Below are 12,631 nucleotides of genomic sequence, written 5' to 3' on the forward strand. Positions count from 1 at the left end.
ACCTGAAGAAAGAAGTAACAAGTGGAAGATCATTAAAGAGCGATGCAATCTAGAACTAAAAGAAAAATTGCCTGACAGAACAATTAATCAGTGGAATGGCTTGCCAACAATAAATGTGGGTGCTGCTGCAACACTGGAGGTTTTCAAGAAGAGATGGGACAACCATTTGTCTGAAATGGTATAGCATCTTCTTGAGTGAGAGATTGGATTAGAAGACCTTTAAAGTTCCCTTCCAACTAACAATCTGTTATTCAGTTCAAGCCATGATAGCTTCAGGCGTCTCAGGATATCATTGTGTACATGAGGCATCATATAAAGTCATTCCCTCCCACGAAAGCCCAGAGGTGGAAACTGTGGTTTCCTTTTCAGCAAAAGCCATTTCCTTCAATGCACAAGAACTATCCCTTCAGACAATAGGGTGGTATTCTGCAGTCCTTGAGTGTTGCCAGTGGTGTTTGATACATTAGATTTTTATCCCAACTTTATTACTCTTATAAATAAATCAAGACAGCAAATATACCTAATATTTCTCATCTTTTCCCCACAAAACAGTCATTTGAGATAAATGAATGGTGATGGGAAAGGAGAGAATGCAATATATTTTAAGGGTGTCTGTTTTTTCTCACATCTAATCGATGTCTACTGACAGATGTTGTTTGTGTCATAAGGCATCTGATATCACTCATTCCCCTTTGTGCTGTGGTTCAAAATATTTAGAACAGCTCATTCAGTTAAATTCAGGGTGCACTAAGAATCACTTTGCAATCTCTGGTTGAAGTCGATATGTCTTAAAGTTGCCAATGCTGAGGAATATTACTCTGGAAGCTCTTTTCCTAGGGTAGGTTACATAGAGGGCCCTATACGAGTCCAGTAAAAATCTAGGCTAAAATTTCCAAGGTATAGTGAGTGGCAAATGAGTAGGAAAATTACTGTATTATAAGTGGCCTCATATCTGCTCTTTAGGAATCCTGATGTTTGATGTTTGGTCTAACAAATTAACAGTTATATGTGCGTTTGTAAGAATTCACCAGGAATAAATATGCCCTGACCTTAGAGACTGGATAACCATTTGTCTGAAGTGGAATAGGGTTTCCTGCCTAGGACTACTAGAAGACACCCAAGGTCCCTTCCAACTCTCTTGTTCTATTACAATATCCTACTCTAGAAGTATAGCCCTAGAATTGTGATTTTTGTCTAAAATATTCACCTGTGTCTCCAGGAAACTGAAATACCAGCAGTCCAAATAACCCTATAATACAGGTAGTCTTTGACTTACAACATTTTGCTTAGTGACTGTTCAAAGTTACAATGGTACTGAAAAAAAGTGACTTGAGAGCATTTTTTACTCATGGCCATTGCAGTGTCCCCGTGGTCCTGTGATTTACATTCAGAAGTTTGGCCACTGGTTCGTATTTATGACGGTTGCAATGTCCTAAGGTCATGTAATCAATCCTCTTTTGTGACCTTCCGACAAGCAAAGTTGATGGGGAATCCAGATTCACTTAACAGCTGTGTTACTAACTTAACAATTGCAGTGATTCACTTAACAAATGTGGCAAGGAAAGTCATAAAATGGGGTAAAATTTGCTTAACAAATTTCTCACTCAGCAACATAAATTTTGGGCTCAATTGTGATTATAAGGACTACTTATATTTATGTGCTCAGTTTATATAACCACGTATCTCACTTTAACAATTCTGGGTGGCTAGCAGGTTTATAAACATTTGAAAACAACATAGCAAAAAAACAGTATTGGATACTGATACATTCTTCTTCATACATAACGCAGATTTTTCTAGATTGAGAGATTTTCAGACTCCCTTCCTATATGCCCACTTCCCACAATATGTTAAACCCCCCATTTGTGCTAAAACGGCTCAGTGACTCTGTTTGTGTTACATCCCACTGAAAACTACAAAGAGTTTGGCCTTATTTTAGCTAAACCCAGCCAGTTTTCTGGGAATCTTAAGCAATCCTCTAGATTATAGTGTCCTTTCTTTGAGAAGAAATAAATCCTGCCGCCCGCCCCCCCTCCCCCAAGTAAATAGGATACAATGGCTAGAGAGCCAAGCCAGCAAGGCCACTTCCAGGCATCCCGGAAATTGTCCTTCAGCAGCCTCTGGAGAACCAAGGCTGCTGCAGTTTTGCTTCCAAAAGTAAACATTGTCTTTGTAGGTCTTAACAAAAGGCTGATTTAAAAGAAAGATAGGAGCCTGCATTATTTGGGTATCCCTTATGTGATCCAGCCTGCTTCTGAAGTATTCCCCCCCACCCCACCAAAAAAAAGCCACCCACTGTCCGTTTGAAGTTATGGGATGTTTTCTCTTCCTCCTCCTTTCTCGTATGAAAGCTGGAGTAAAAATGGCTAAACGGGAGATAGAGACGGGGGTAGCTTTTCAATGTCTCCTTTCCTCCCTGCTCTGCATACATTAATGTACAGACCTAACTGGCAGTGTGCAAAAGGAGGAGAGAGGAAGATAAGCCGACGGTCAATTGTGGTTTCAAAGGGACAGAAAAGATGCCTTGGGCTGCCTTCTCCCTCTGATTGAGCAAATCCGTCTGGCCTTCTCTTCCCTGATTACAGAGCAGCGACAGGAAATCTGGGTGAGGCTGGATTCCAGGATTCCAAGGATTAGGGCTTCCCACATGACCACCCAGCCAGCTGGCATATGAAGGAGCCGGGAAGAAGCTGGAGCCGGTACCTGGTTTGTTATGGAATCGCGGGGGGCCCTGAAGGGTGAATACCACTCTTAGCAGCATCTATTCCGCTGATTTTTTTTGGGGGGGGGAAGGGATTAGGACCGCTGTCCAAGCATGGTTAGATGTTAATTTTACAGTCTTCTGCTTCCTCCTGCTGCCCCCTCCCCTTTTACTCGCCACAGCAGATTTCCCGCCCCCCAAAAAAGTATTTGTATCAGAGCAGTAAAAACAAGCTCCATTTTATTTGTCAAATCACAACCCTGCTATCCTTTAGAGGGTTTAAACTCTAGGACTGCACATCATACTCAGCCCATTTGTATTTATTTAATCGGGGTTAGCAAGCAGATTTTGCATTACTAATACATCAAGCAGAATCTTGGAAGGACAATATAATCACGGGGCGGGGGGGGCGCAGGGAGAAAAATTTAAATACACTATCTCGGCAGAGAGGAAGCCATGAAAAGTCCCTTAAATTCAGAGTAAGATGCTAACAAGAGGAGACTGCATCAGTTGTTTTCCAAGCATAGTTTGTGTCCTGCGCGACAAAAACAAAGAACAAGATTTTTAAACCTGCAGATAATCAAAGGTTATATTTTAATTAATTATTTCCTCTTTTGGTGATGTCGAGGACTCTTCCAGGTTCTGGAGGCAGAGATTATGGGGGCAGCAGATTTGAATCTGGAAGTGGGGCATCCAGTGGATCCAGAGACTATTATGGAAGTGGGATGAGGTAAGGCGAGGCAGGAGGTTGGGCATGCCCTCCAAGAAAGCATTCTGTGCAACCTGAAATCTTGCAGATTCTGTCTGGGAGCATTAATACTCTACTCGCTATTTTTATCCGCATGACAGAGGCCTGATGTTTGAGATGCTCAGCCTAAATCTTTCTCTCAAGCTTCTTTAGCTTGGATTGCTTCCTTGCTTGAAAGCTGCCTATATCTCATTATATGCTTGACCACGCACAAAATAGTGTACGAGAGGGTTAGGCTTTCTGTCCCAAGAGGCTTACTATTTCTGATTTGGCACAGGGAAAGCTCATGGAGGTCAGGGTGTGTAGTTACCAGCATCACCACAATAAAACAAATATAGCAATAAAGTGAGTTTGGTTTCGCATTGCATATAATAGTTATGTTACTGGGTCTGGCTAGTCTAGTGGAGGACCAGGGGAGACATGATAGCAGTCTTCCAATATTTGAGGGGCTGCCACAGAGAGGAGGAAGGGGTCAAGCTATTTTCCAAGGCACCCGAAGGCCGGACAAGGAATAATGGATGGAAACTGAACAAGGAGAAATTCACCTGGAAATAAGGAGAAACTTTATGACAGTGAGAACAATCAACCCATGGAACAGCTTGTCCTCAGAAGTTGTGGGAGCGCCATCACTTGAGACCTTCAAGAAGAGATTGGACTGCCATTTGTCAGAAATGGTGTAGAGTCTACCGCTTGGGGGGATTGGACTAGATGACCTACAAGGTCCCTTTCAACTCTGATTATCTGTTATTTATTTATCTGTTATTTATGTTTATATTATAGTGTAGTTTATTAAGTGTGCAATAGCTTTATCTCTAAAAAAACCCCTAAGATACATACAGCCAAAAACACTTTACATTTAGTCTTCGATATTAAACGACCTGATCATTTAATGACTGCTTGAAGTTACAACAAACCTCCCTCTCTATATCTGCTTCTGACCTGTTTTTAAAGTTATAATGACTGTATACCCACCCCACCCCACCTTACCCAGGACATACGATCGCATTTTGAGTGCTTGGCAACTCGGTCACCTTTTCGGCTATACCATAGTTTGGCACTTTTTTTTTTGCTGGTTCCAGGTGTTTACTTCTGGTTTCTGGCAAAATATGCCCATTGGGAAAAATGGATTTGTTTAACAGCCTCAGTGTTTGCTTAATGACCATCGTGTTTGCTTAATAAAAGCTGCATTTGTTTAATGTCACAAAAAATGTTGAAAAATGGGTCCGGTCCTGTGATGTCTTGACTTACAACCATCATTTCGGGCTCAGTTACGGGCATAAGTTGAGGACTACCTGTATTGCTAACAGGCTAACTATGTTCTGAGCATTCAGCAAGTTGTTATCTTTTTGCCTGGTAATGAAACAAACAAAATGTTTAAAAGTTATCTTTATGTAGTTACTTACCAAGCACATCTAAATTGTATTAAAGTAACCAAAATATTTTTACAAACCCCAATGCATGTCACAACTTTTGAGTACCCCTAATGTTTGGAAGTTGAAAGTTGAAAAATTTGACACGCCCTACTAGGGGGGTTGTAAAAAAAACCCAACAATATATTTATTAAATTTATATGCTGCCCATTTCCCCGATAAAGCAATTCTAGGTGGCTAGATTTTCTAGCAGACAAGCCCAACTCTCCGCTGAGAGTTGAGTCTGGACAGATGGCTAAAATTCTTCTGGCCAGCCATCAAAATTAACTCCACTCCTAGTCTGGGGCCCCCATTTCCCATCTCCTGTTAAGAAAGATTATAGTGTACCATTTCTCAGCCTCAGCAACCTGAAGACTAAAAGAGCATAGTTGAAACAAAAACAAGATTAACTCGTACAAGTTAAAGGTAAAAAAAAAAATCAAACAGTTAAAAGTTAGCAAGGATAAAAGTCAAGAATTTTGGAAGTTGTGCCAAAACTGGACGTTAAAGGCTGGATATGAGATGGAATTAGAAAGCAGGAATTTTGTGAGTTTAGACCTCAACAACCTTGGGTGAGCTCCAGCATAAGGATTTTAGAAGAGGAAGAGACCCAGATGCGAAGGGCCGCAAGGAAATAATCCAGGAATAAGTGGCAGGAAGGAAGAAACAACAGAGAACAGAAACTGGATATAATGTGTGTGACACAGTGGAAGGAAGGGGAAGTCAAGCTATCAGGGCTATTGAAGGCAAGGACCAAGGAGTGGCTGAAAAGAAGGAGGATGAGGAGCAGGAGGAGGAAGAGGAGGGAGAGAAAGGAGTAGGAGAAGGAGAACAATAGGAGAGGAAGAAGAAGACAGGAAGGAGGAGGAGAAATGAGGAAGAAAGAGGGGAGAGGAGGAGAAGTATAGGAGGGAAAGGTTGAGGAAGAGAAAGAAAATATGGACAAAGGAGGGAAGAGGAAACAAGAAGGAATGGGAGGGAGAGAGAGAGAGGAGGAGGAGGAGGAAAAATGAGCTGATTCCTGCAGCATTTTTCTATACCCGTAACAGGAAGTCTTTTTCCAGAGCCCCAGTGAAAAAGGGGGCGCTACCCTGCTGGGTTTCATAGGCAAGGCTTTATCCTTGGCTGGCCCTGCCCCATACACAGAATCAAGTGGAAAACTTGCACCAGAGATTTTCAAACCTTTTTCAAAACTTTAAGGTGCGTGGACTTCAGCTCCCAGAATTCCCCAGCCAGAACTTCAAGTTCACACACACACACACACACATTTTATAAAGTTGGAAAAGGCTGGTCTGGATGGCCGTTGCCATTCATACATTTCCCCCACCTCACTCCTCCTGCCCAAGTCCAAGGAAGAGGGGCTGCCCAGCCCCCTTGAACTGCCCCCATTAGGAGATTCGGAGATCTTCTCTTCCCTCGCAGGGCCAGCCTCCCTCAGAAAACCCGGTCCACTTCGGCAGGATTGCCTGGGGAAACTTAACTTCAGCTCGAAAAGGCGGGGGAAAAGACAAAAGTTTTTAAAAACTGGGCCCAGGGGAGAACACTCCCCACCCACCCACCCCCGCGCGCTTCCAGCTGAGGTCAGCTGCTCAGTTTATCTCGTTGACCATATAAGGCTTTTTAAAATAGGTTGAGCCAAACTTAGGAATGCAGAGATCTGGCTTTGTCGGGGGCGGGGGCGGGGGGGGGGAACAGAAAAGGTGTGCTTATTCTCTAGATATAGCAGCTTCTCCAAACTAGGGCAGCCACATGCAATTGCTTGCAAAACCACTGAAGGATAACTCGACGAACAAGATTAATTCTCCAGCTATTTTGCTCCCGAAATAGAGCAATTTGTCCACTCCCCCCTGCCCTAGTTTTCCGGCACAGGAGGAATGAAAATACAATATGGATACTGGCTGCCCTTTCTCTCTCTCTCTCTCTCTCTCTCTCTCTCTCTCACACACACACACACACACACACACACACACACACACACACACACACACACACACACACACACACACACACACACACACACACACACACACACACACACACACACTGCCTGGGACAAATGTCTAGGGAGATTCTCAGTCATCCAGGTCACACTTGTCCCGAAGCTGCTTTTCAAAAAGGCAACTGGACTTTCTTGGGGTTTTTCCCTTGAATACGTTTTGCTTTTTTAATCCAAGAAATGAAGAAGCTTCTTGGGTGAGAAACAAAATGTTTTCAAAGCAAAAACAAACAAACAAGAAAGCCTAGTTGCACAGTGGTGGGATTCAATTTCTTTTACTACCGGTTCTGTAGGCGTGGCTTGGTGGGCATGGCAAGGGAAGGATACTGATACTGTAAAATCTCCAGTCAGAGGTGGGATTTGCCGGTTCTCCGAACTACTCAAAATTTCCTCTCCTGGTTCTCCAGAACTGGTCAGAACCTGCTGAATAACCACCTCCGTGATCCAAATCCAGATGCTCGGCAGCTGATTTATATTTATGGTGGTTACACTGTCCCCAGCTCCCCTTGTGATCCCCTTTTGCGACCTTCTGACAAACAAAGTCAATGCGGAAGCCACGTTCTCATAAGAGCTGCGTTAGTAACTTTAACGAGGCACTGATTCACTCAACAACCATGGCAAGGGAAGTCATAAAATGGGGCAAAATGTACTTAAATACGGTTAACTTAGAAATTTTGGGCTCAATTGTGGTCATAAGTCAAGGACTACCTGTAGTACAGATAACCTCAATTTTCCCATTCGTTGAAATGAGGCACGGTGCACAGGAATGTGCTAGTCCAATGGAAATCAGTTAAAAGGAAAAAAAGGGGGCATGGAAGGGTATTGAATATCTGGTTTGTAATATACAGTCCTCAACTTACAGTCCTCAACCTTCACTTAGTGACTATTCGAAGTGTCAATAGCCATGCAAACATGGCTTACAGCCCAACCTTGCACCACTTTTGCAGCATCCCTATGGACACATGATAAAAATTCAGGTGTTTGGCCACTGGCATGTACTTACGACAGTCTCAGTGTCCCGGGAGAATGTGATTGCCATTTATGGCTTTCTCAGCTAGCTTCCAAAAGCAAAGTTGATACGGGAAGCTGGATTCACTTAATAATTGTCGAGCACAGGAAATCTGCAGCCAAAGCAGTTCAAATGAATATAAATTTAACAGAATAACAGAACAGCAGAGTTGGAATGGACTTGGAGGTCTTCTAGTCCAACCCGCTGCTTAAGCAGAAGAGCTTGGACAAAGGGGTTAGACTAGAACAGTGATGGCGAACCTTTTTGTTGTGGTGTGCCAAAAGCGTGTGTGTGTGCTGGCACCCACAATGCAATGCAACCTGCTCCCCTGCGCATGCGCACGCAACACACACGCACACTGCCACCCCCTTACCTCCACTGCACATGCACGCATCTCCCAGCTGATTTTCGGCCGGTTTGAGGCCTTTTTCGGCCTCCAAATACCGGAAGTAACGAAACCGGAAGTACGGAAGTGATGAAACAGTCCTGGTTTTTGGCCTGCAAAGGCTGCAGAGGCTTCCCTCGAGCCTCTGGGAAGCCGAAAATCAGCTGGGAGGTGTCCGCATGCGCAGTGCAGGTAAGTTTGGCTGGGGCTCACATGTCCGCACAAATGGCTCTGCGTGCCACCTGTGCCATAGGTTCGCCATCACAGGACTAGAAGTTTATTGAATGCTGTTAATAAACATGAAGCTGATTGCATGCTAACACTCTCTGCAAGAATCTGAACTATTAATGTCTATGGCAGGGGTGTCAAACTCACGTTCTCACGTCATTGTCACATGATGTATTGGGACGTTTTCCTCCTTCATTTAACTGCATAGGTATGGCCAGCACATGACATATCCAGCCCGCAGGCCGGGAGTTTGACACCCCTAGTCTATGGAGATTCTCAGTCATCCAGGTCATGGTTGTCCCAAAGGTCTTTTTCAAGAGGAAATGGGATTTTCTGGGTTTTCTGTTTAGATGTTTTGCTTCTCATCCAAGAAGCTTCTTCAGTTCTGTCTTCAGAATTGAAGAAGCTTCTTGGATGAAAAGCTAAACATCATCAAAGAAAAACAAAGTAAGTCCAGTTGAAAAAGCACTTTTGGGACTGAATTACTAATGGTTAAAGCAAATTGACAGTAGATAAGAGCGAATGGAATTTAAGGTGGGCTGGATCTAGATCTCTTGTAGACACGAAAGGACATGAGACCAATGGCACATTTGACCCCTCCCTCAGTCTAAGCCTGGTCATCTCCTACAATGACCCGAGGATTCACTTAACCATTGCAATGATTCTCTTAACAACTGTGGGAAAAAGATTGTAAAATTGGTCATGACTCAGTTAACAACCACTTTGCTTAGCAATAGAAATTCTGGTTCCAATTGGGGGCATACATTGAGGACTGCCTGTAGTACAATTGTGGTACTGTTTGCATTTCAAAAAAATGTTACCCCACCTCAGCAACTGTAAGAATTTAAATTCTGGGTGTTGAAGTCCACACGTCATAAAGTTGCTGAGATGGAGAAACACGGATGTTTGTTTTGCCAACTTCTGAGTGTTCTACTCTATGACTCCTCTTTCAGAGTAGGATATTATAACAGAACAAGAGAGTTGGAAGGGACCTCGGAGGTCTTCTAGTCCAACCCTATCGCATTTCAGACAAATGCTTCTCCAATCTCTTCTTAAAAAGGTCCAGTGATGGAGCATTCACAACTTCTGAAGGCAACTCATTCCACTGGTTAATTGTTCTAACTATCAGGAAATTTCTCCTTAATTCTAGGTTGCTTCTCTCCTTGGTTAGTTTCCACCCATTGTTTCTTGTTCTGCCTTCAGATACTTTGGCGAATAGGTTGACCCCCTCTTCTTCATGGCAGCCCCTCAAATATTGGAACACTGCTATCATGTCACCTCTGGTCCTTCTTTTCATTAAATATTAGACATACCCAAATCCAGCAACCATTGTTTTTCTTTAGCCTCCAATCCCCTAATATCACTGTTGCTCATATCAGTATATTTGGAATGGACACTCTTGTCTATAATTCATTGGCAGACACCATAAAAATGGCATTGTGAGTATAATCCTCACTTGTGTGTTCTTCAATGGAACGGACTTCAAATCCCAGAATTCTTAGCAATGGTAGGCTAACTGGAAATTTTAGGAGTCGAAGTTCCCATATCTGGAAGGTACCTAGATTAGGTAAAGCTGATGCAAAGTAATAATAAAGGTGTTTTTTTTTTTTAATATAAAAATCCTTTCCTTTTCCATTGAGTTTCAGGAAACTTCAGAAAGAAAAAAGTCAGAAACGGTCTTTTCGAAATTGGTCATTTTAAGCACCACCAGAAAAAAAAAAGCAGAATGCGTCTTTTAAGAATGGCCTGACGTTCACAGCAAAGAATCAAAATTAAGCGCAAATTTTGCTGTGATGAATTCTAATATAAAGTCCAGATAAGTGGTTTAAGGCAACCTCAGCAACTTTTAAGACATGTGGACTTCAAGCCCCAGAATTCCTCAGCTGGCAAACCGGCTGGGGAATTCTGGGGCTTGAAGTCCACGTTTGCCCGTTTGCCAGCTGAGGAATTCTGGGAGTTGAAGTCCACACGTTGTTCAATTGCCAAAGCTGAGAAATGCTGGTTTAAAGGATGCAACCGAAACCAGTACCAAATAACATCCCATCTCAGGAAGGATAAATCTGTGGGTTTAATCCATTGGCCACCCTTATTACAGGATCATATAAAAATATAGACCACCCCAACGAGGAATCTGCCGATTAAACTCTGCTTTTAGCTGGTCGAGCTATTCATCAGCACAGCTCAGCTTGCGGGCTCTGGAATGATAACAACCAAATCTGCCTTCAGTGTTGCCATGGCAACTGCAGTGAGCAGGGCTGGCGAAGAAGCAGCTGTATCTTTGTTTCCTTGGGGGTTTCTGCACACACGCACAAACACACACACATACATACATACACACCCAGAGGGAGGGAGGGAGGGAGGGAGGGACAGAAAGAGAGAACGACTTGTGTCTACATACATTTTCTGCAAGTTTGCAAGCGAAGATCTTATTATGTTCTGCCCAGCACCCTTAGTTACTGAATTAATTCGCTTTCCAAGTTTCTGAATATTTAAAGCCAAGAAACAATATGTCTACGGAGATTCTCAGTCATCCAGGTGCCCCAAAGATGTTTTTTTTAAAAGGCAGCTGGACTTTCTTTTCAGGAAGCTTGAAAGAGGGGTCAAAGAAGCCATCTATGTTAAAATAAAATAAAAATTGAACAGTCCTCTCTCAACAGAGGGTAGGGGGATAAGACGCCACCTGTCTGCTGTTTACCACACAGTCCTTTCAGCAGTTCCAAGAAGGGTCCGTTTTTAATATTCAGCTGACCCTGAGGGCACAGATGAACCTCCAAGTGGCTTGAACAACTCTCAGAAAGAGAGCCAATGACCAGAGGACTGCAAGGAGTATAAATCCTTCCATCCTCCACCATTTCGTCAGAACTGAAGAAGCTTCTTGGATGAGATGCGAAAAGTCTTCAAGGAAAAACAAAGAAAGTCCAAAGTGCCTTTTGGAAAAAGTACCTTTGGGGACAAGAACTCAATAGATTACTAAAAAGATTGGCTTTGCAACCACATAAAAGGCTTTTCCAGATGATGGTGGTAAAAGAAATCCATGAATTGTATTGCCTCTGTCTGTTGAGCCTTATTCTGACCAGAAGTTGGCTGCTGCCAGTTCAGACCGGTTCCCCTAAACCAGTTGTCCTGATTCTGCACAGTTCGGACAATCAGCAAATTGGACCGCTGGCTGGCCCCACCCCACCCATTTTTCGGGCTGTTTTCAGACGGTTTTTCGGTCTAAAACCAGCCCGAAAAAACGGCCAAAAACCAGACTGTATTTCAAAAACCAAATTTGCAGCCCACCACTGATTCTGACCCCATAACATGCTCGGCTATCTGATGGATGCTGATGGAGGCTCACAGAGAGAAGAAAATCCCGCTCCACACCGCCTTCCTAGACTTGGAAAAGGCCTTCGACCGAGTCCCGCACGATCTCATCTGGTATGCACTGCGAGACCACGGCGTGCCTGAGCTGCTCGTACAATGGGTCCAACTCCTATACAGATGTCACAAAAGCCGTGTAAAAGCGGCAGCTGGGATATCAGAGGAGTTTAATATTACCGTCGGCGTACACCAGGGCTCTGCTCTCTCACCACTGCTGTTCATTCTGGTGATGGACACAATTACACACGACCTGTACACGCCCGCCCCATGGACGCTGCTCTACGCCGATGATGTGTTCCTGGCCAACCTGTGCAAGGCTGAACTAGAGCACCGAGTCCAACAGTGGCACGACCGCCTCGAGCAGTTCGGGCTCCGGCTGAACCTAAAGAAGTCCGAATACCTGACCACTGACAATGAAATGACAGGCTCCATCCACGTGAGCGGGCAGGAGCTACCGCGCGCCTCCACCTTCAAGTACCTGGGAACTACTCTTGGGGAAGAAGGCCTACTACAAACTGAGGTGGCAGCCAGGATCAATGCAGCGTGGGGCAAATGGAAGTCCGTCACGGGCGTCCTCTGTGACAAGAAGATGCCGATGCGCCTGAAGGCGAAAATCTATAACTCTGTGGTGCGCCCGTGGCCATATACGGCGCAGAGTGCTGGCCGGCGACCAAAGAAGTCGAAAGCAGACTCCAGATAATGGAGATGCGAATGCTCCGATGGTCGGTAGGCCTCACCCTACTCGATCGCGTCAGGAGCGAAGAAGTGCGTAGACGGTTCAACGTCGTGCCC

The 12,631-nt window shown here is 44.1% G+C and overlaps 1 long non-coding RNA gene across 1 annotated transcript in view; it reads left to right on the plus strand.

The window, feature by feature from the left end:
• The first annotated feature begins 2,589 nt into the window (after positions 1–2,589).
• Positions 2,590–12,631, plus strand: part of LOC148128384 (uncharacterized) — a 604,018-nt gene continuing 593,976 nt past the window's right edge. The window contains exons 1-2 of the long non-coding RNA XR_015741308.1: positions 2,590–2,738; positions 3,341–3,431. This is a non-coding gene — a long non-coding RNA (uncharacterized LOC148128384). The remainder of the gene's footprint in view (positions 2,739–3,340; positions 3,432–12,631) is intronic.

This window comes from Pseudonaja textilis, chromosome 1, assembly GCF_049901715.1.
Source record: "Pseudonaja textilis isolate UNSWEBS1 chromosome 1, rPseTex1.2, whole genome shotgun sequence".
Taxonomy (NCBI): domain Eukaryota; kingdom Metazoa; phylum Chordata; class Lepidosauria; order Squamata; family Elapidae; genus Pseudonaja; species Pseudonaja textilis.